This window comes from Coccinella septempunctata, chromosome 4 (assembly GCF_907165205.1).
Source record: "Coccinella septempunctata chromosome 4, icCocSept1.1, whole genome shotgun sequence".
Lineage (NCBI taxonomy): Eukaryota > Metazoa > Arthropoda > Insecta > Coleoptera > Coccinellidae > Coccinella > Coccinella septempunctata.
Window position 1 is genome coordinate 30,626,921 of NC_058192.1, and position 6,000 is coordinate 30,632,920.

The window sequence follows — 6,000 nt, forward strand, 5'->3', positions numbered from 1 at the left end:
AAAGTAAAAGTAGGACATTTATCACATGTCGAAGTACCTAAGCCGGAAACCTTATCTAGGTAAGTACCATAATAACTAAAAGAAACACATATAGGTAGGTAGGGGACAATGGGGTAATTGCGGACGCTGAAGGGAAATGAAGTATAACACTTGTAGATAATGACTTGTCAGTCTGATTTCATTAATTTATTAATCTTTGGTTAATCAACTATAGAATTATCATTCATAGTTTCACGGGATTAATGAACAAAATTGTTTTTTTTCAAGAAATACAAAACCCTTTTTGTCCGTATTCACCCGAATCATTTGGAGTAAGCATTCACTCAATCAAGGTAAATATTAATTGCAAAGATTATAGAGTAGAAATATAGGAAACGCCCTCATATCGCTAGTATTAAAAACCGACTACATTTTGGCCAGTGAAAACACATTTGACAATGAGATGGCGCTGAAAACGTAGTATCAATACCGAAAAACTGTCTAATAGCAGTTTTCTGTTTTATAATTGAGGGGCGCGAAATTCGAATTCTATTCCTACTGAATTTCAATATTGACCTTGTTGAGACTAGAAAACAAACATCCTGAGCGACAAAACAAAAGGATGATTTTAATTTGTGACCAGGATGTTAGTTTTCATCTGAACATTGTTTGCATGCATGAAATCGATTGGTATCAATGTAAAATGTAATACGCTGTTGGATGTGATAAATTTTCATTTGCAATCTATAAAAAATCTGAAATTATGGACAACGAATAGAGGACTAGGACTAGGATACAAAAGTACCTACATGGTTATCTGCTATAGGTACGTCAAAGGTGGTTTTTCTGTGAAAACGTTTTGAATTAATAAACTGATTTGAATTTGTACAATTTATATCAGAAATTGATATGGACCAATTTTCAATTTACCTTCATAGGATACACACATTTCCGTTACGTACATATTATTTACAAAATTTTTAAAACCACAATTGAAAAAAACCTTACAGAGGTATGCAAGCCTTGTATTCAAGCCCGTCAGTATAATTTATTCTTGCTTTTTTATGATTTCATTGATTTCTTCATGGTATGGTCTCTTTATGACACAATAAACAAATTGATTGACGAATGAACAAAACACTCACAGAAGGTTTCATAAAACTTTGACTTTCCAAACAACAATTTGACAGCCACCCCATTCCCAAATCGAAATCCATAAAACTTGCATTTCTGAATATATTGAAGGCAATTGAGAATCTTTGAATGGACGTATAAAAGTTTCCCCTGAATGAGCCATTCATGTAAGGGATGCTTTCTGCATACAACAATTTACGTGGATGAACAGTTCTCAATCGGCTTGCAGTAAAATGTTCATTGCACGTGGTGTAGTCAGTAGAGTTTGCAGGCCTTTACGCCCTGAAAATTTTATCCACTTCGTAGCACTGAAAATAAAATTCAATGAATGACCTAGTCACATGTTACCAGTTTTATTACTCACATTCCCATTTTCCTTAGTAAAATTCGTTTTATTTGATCCACAGTTCTTCACCATAAAATAATTTTCGAACGATATTCTGAGGTTTTCGCCAAGAAACTAGACAAAAATATCAATAATCAGCAACTAGAACGGGCTTGAAAAACAAAAGGCGATACGAGGTTGTCTATTGATACGAGAATCAAAACATTCAAAACCTGTTTGATCAAAATGGCCATATAACTCTGACATCTCGCAAAATTTCATATGTCCCTCGAATTGAAATTTTATAACCAGTCTTAGGGCCTCAAAAACACATTTGAAACACAGATGGCGCTCAGATCACTTTAGTCGCTTCGTTTCCCATCTTTCTACTCTATAATCTTTGATTAATTGCAGAAAACACCGATAAAACCTTTTTAGGACGATGTTCCACCTGAACAATTTTCGTGTACCCAAATTAGGGCATTTTACAAACATTCTTAATATAAGAAATATAAGTGTGCGGAAAGGGCAGAATTAGTCCATTTTTTCTGTTGCAAAATTATATTTGTACATCTTTCTTATATATTTTCGGAACCTCTGTAAACGAACAATACCTAATTATTATTGTCTATTATTCACCATACTTGGAGTCTTGTTCGTAATTACCCCAAATGGCATTTCAAAAATAATAAAACAAAAATTTGAGACTGGTAGGTACAATATTTTGTTGAAAGTTATTTGATCATCACTTCTATTGAAAAAAAACAATCGATAGAAATTATTTACTATTCGACATCATGAACTCTTTCGATATACACCACTAGCAAAATAAAAAATCCTCGAAATTAGATCACAAGTTACACAAATTTTCGAAATGACTCATCGTGAAATCTATGAACGATCACTAGTAGTATTAAAGATCCACAAATGTGTAGTTTCACAGATTAAGCTGAAGGTGATTTTGATTTCCCAGAGGTGGCACAGCTCACTATGAAAACTTAAAATGGCTATATGTATCTTTTTATTATTGATGAAACGGAAAAGTGGTAGAAGACAAAAGTGTTTCTTTTGACCTGAAGACTCTACTGTTGAAATATTTGTACGAGTCTACGAAGGCGTAGAAGGGCCACATAATATTTTAAAAATATTTTTCCTTAAATTCCGACTTTGCGAAGTCGAAATTTTATTTACTTCGAAACCGATACAGGCTAGATGCACAGGGTGTTGTTCTACGACGACATAGATTATTTCTCCATATACAGGGTGTTCCTAAATTGAACGTACAAACGAAAAGGGGAGATTCCTTAAGTGAGTTTAAGAAAAAAAAATCCCATAAACATGGGGTCGCAAACGTTTCGTTTTCGAAATACAGAGTGTTGAAGTTTGAAGTTTTTTTCTCATAGTATCTACACCTCACAAGATATTCAACTGAAATTTGGCATAGATATTACATTTTAATGTTCTCACCACGTGACATGGCAATTTCGATAGAAGGTCTACAGGGTTATTTTTTCTGGAACACTGCCACCTGTTCTTCTGCAGAACTTTTTTTTTGGTGAGCAACTGTTAATTTGAAAAAATGTAAAAAGAAGCTTTGTTCTTATACTAAACTCTTCGGTCTCTTGTAGTTTTGTCGTATCTACCAACGATTTCGGGAAAAAAATTTTGAACGATTCTCTCGAAATTCTCGTAACTATGATAGGAAGGCCAGTTTGTAATCTGTGGTGAATGAATTCAGTACCAGTTTTTATGGAAATTTTCCTGGTCCGTAGCGATGATTCATAAAGATTCGATAAACTCGTATAATCAACAACAAAAATGTATTACAACAAGAAACGTAAAACTAAAAAAAAAATCATAACAAGAAAACTAAGCAACCGCAAAGGACTGAACTACGGCAAATGTTGAAAATGTCCTTAATTATTCAAAAACATGGACCTAATGATAATTTTCTCCAATAAAATACATCAAGTTCAATATTTATGAAAGAACAACGTGTTTATTTTGTGAAATCTGAATCCTCTCATGGATATCTCAGCATATTTGAAAATGAACCAATTCGTCATAGAGCTGCCTATATGAGGTTTTCTCACCGTTGTAATGACCTCTTCATGTAAGAAACATCAAAGCACACCGGGTGTACCTCGGGGTGTACTGATTTCTTGTCCATTGAGCCTCACGAGTGAGAAGGAAATTTTTTCATAAAATATCCGGAATATACCTAAAAAACAGTTATGCCAAAAAAAATATTCATGTCATGTCTGTAAAAGGTTGTCATATCATTGTTATGACCTCTCATAGAAAAAAAAGTGATAACGCCTAAATGGCAATGAATAAAATAATGAGGATAAATTCAGATGCATACCACCCGACGATATGAACATCGACAAGTGTTACGATCTGAATTGAGCTAGCCAATTTGCCATCGTCAAGACCCATCGTCAAGAAAAGCAGATGCTGACTATGATTTCGGTCTCATTTGGCCTCATCAGAGCAACATAGCATTTTTCCACGGTGGAGAACGTTTGGAATTGATGGAACTTTATTCAATGTTGTCATGTTCTACTGGGTATTATTTACCCAGAGCGCCATCCAACATGAAACGGTATCCGATCCAATCCCCTCCAGATAGAAACCAAGACGAAGACAATAGCATATGTCCCATATTTTCCCTAATTCAGTACGCCGCAGGGGCTTGACACTTCCTTACCCCCACCCCAAATACGGTTTTTAGTTCTGCAATCAAACGCTATGTGGCACTGCATACGAAAATATTTATCATATTCTCCACAGATTACTGTATTCTGACATATTGGATTTGTGAACGCCGACAGTGTCAATGTCAATATGTTTTAATGCAAATTCTTGTTTACAAACGAGATCTTATACGAGAGTGAATTAAAAATACCCATTTATTGAACTCGACAGTCTTATCAGGAAATCGATTTTCTTGTATGAAATGTTTGATTCAAAGAACCACGTAATTATAACATCAATCGTTTATACTTAAACCAATCCAATCAAACCCTTTAAAAATTGTGTTAATGGAAATGAAAGTCAAACTGTGTAGTCGGGTATTAAGCCACTCCGTGGGGTCAATGATGAAACTCATTTCTCAATGGGGTAAGTTTTTTTTTCAAACATAATAATACAAAAATTTACTATTTTCCTTTTTAGAAATCAAGCATCCGCTTCAGCTTCCCAGAGAGGCTATCGACACTGCTGACTTTATACTATTCTTGGAAGAGTTATTTGATTCGTTGAATGTATCCAGAGCTTGGACATCCACTGCGAAACTCTTAAAGAAGACGGATAGTATTCAAACAGAACACAATGTTTGTTGGGAGCAGGCGATACAAATTTTCAACAGTATTTCATTTTATTGCCCTCGAAAGAAAAGATCCATTGTGGTGCCCACTTTGAAGAATATAGTGACAACATTGAAAGCATTCCTTTACCTTAGGCAAAAACTGTTCAATGATTATCACTTTAAATATATTCTCACTCGGGCTTTCAATCAAGATTGTTTGGAAAACCTTTTTGTATACATTAGAGCACATGGAGTAAGGAATACTGACCCAAATGTTGAACACTTTATTTCAACATTCAAAACTATAGTTATTCAATTTCATGTCAGTGCATTCCTGGGGATCTAACTGTGAGGAAGATAAAACAGGGAGTCGTTGTTTAGAGACTTTGAAATCTTTCCTGCAGGAAAATATAAAATCCACATATGTATTTGAGCAACTAATTTTTTCTTTTCCAAATTATTAATGCATTCTAAGCTTTGGCATGCTGTTTTTGATTTCTATTGCCGACTCCCAACAAACATTGTGTCCTTTTTGGATAATGTTGAAGATTTCTGAAGATATAATAATTTCAACCTCATTTCCTATGAACAATATTATTACTGTTTATTATAATTATTGTCTTACGAAGATATGTGACCCTATTGACATTTTACCTCTGCTCATATATTCATTGCCATAATTATAGCTTATGTATTTCCATTTTTTTTTCCTGTGCTGGGTATATCAATATATGTATATTTTTCATGACAAGTTTTATTTCTCCTTAAAATTCGCCCTACTAATCCATTTTATTCTATCGACGTCTAAAATACCAGTGAATGGGCTAATTTAAATTTCGCGCCATGCGATTGCAGTTTCCTGTTATACCGATATTTCTCCCGGTTAGTTGGGTGGCAACCGCATGGGGGCGCTGAGAGCGGGATAAACTGTATTTTTCATCGTAGAACGTGAGTGTCAGATCTATTCTACTCTGTAATCTGTGGTACGCCGATTCGCTTTTGCGAACGTCGGACGCATGATGAATTGGGAAGTCCGGGAAGCGGAAAAAACTCAAATAATAATGTACACCCTGTGTACATAATTATTTATTCATCATAAATGTGGGAACACCTTGTATTATATGAATTTGAAATTTGAATATTTGTAGAACAGCAAACTGTTATTCAGGAACAAATCTACTTCGTCGTAGAACACCCACTAGAAGTTCGGAACTGAATAAAATTCCGACTTTGAACTCGGAATTCAACAAAA